The following is an 805-nucleotide window of genomic DNA, read 5'->3' as shown; positions in this document are numbered from 1 at the left end:
TTTTCTTTTTTCGAGTCCGACTAACATAGACTGCACTAAAAATCTTTCTGGAGGGTGCACATGCTGGTTAGGCACAAGAGCCACCCAACTACTCGATTACAGTCTACATAGACGCATTCATGCTTTCATTAGCGGAGGAATACTCGACATAGACTCATTTTTTTCTTTTTACTCTTTTTCACTTTTTTTCATTTCTCTTTCATTTTTCATGTTTTTTTGTTTTTTTTGTTTTTCATTTTTTCACAATCACCCTAGATCACGCTCGACTACACTACAAGCCACAAAAACTAGGGCTAGCTCAACAAGACTGGAAGTTCTTAAGAGTTCATTGAAAGAAAGAACTTAGAATTCTAAGGGCAAGTACTCAAAGTTGTGTGTTAAGCAATCAAGAGAGATAGAGTAGTCAAGTTGGCTATTCCCAGGGCATCAACACAAGATCCAGTGCACAAGACAATACTAGAGGTGAAACATGATTCAATAGAGTACAACAACAAAAATGTAACTCAAATCAATCATTAATCCATGCTATAAGAGTCTTACAATAATGAACAAGCCATCATGGGTAAACTAGCATGCAAATAATAACCTAGATCATAAAATACACCCATCCCCCACCTAGCGATGTACATTGTCCCCAATGTACACTAAGCATGAAAAGCATGGTAATATATGCAATGAAAACAATGGAGGAGGGTGGAACAAACTTCCCCGGTTAATCTTGTGCACACGGTGAGGAGTGACCCGAACCAAAGGTGTCGCAAGCGTTTCATGTCGGGTCCGGCCTCCATGGAATGTGGGGAGGCTC

The sequence above is a fragment of the Dioscorea cayenensis genome, chromosome 10, assembly GCF_009730915.1.
Source record: "Dioscorea cayenensis subsp. rotundata cultivar TDr96_F1 chromosome 10, TDr96_F1_v2_PseudoChromosome.rev07_lg8_w22 25.fasta, whole genome shotgun sequence".
In the NCBI taxonomy this organism is placed as follows: domain Eukaryota; kingdom Viridiplantae; phylum Streptophyta; class Magnoliopsida; order Dioscoreales; family Dioscoreaceae; genus Dioscorea; species Dioscorea cayenensis.
This window is presented reverse-complemented; position numbering follows the sequence as displayed.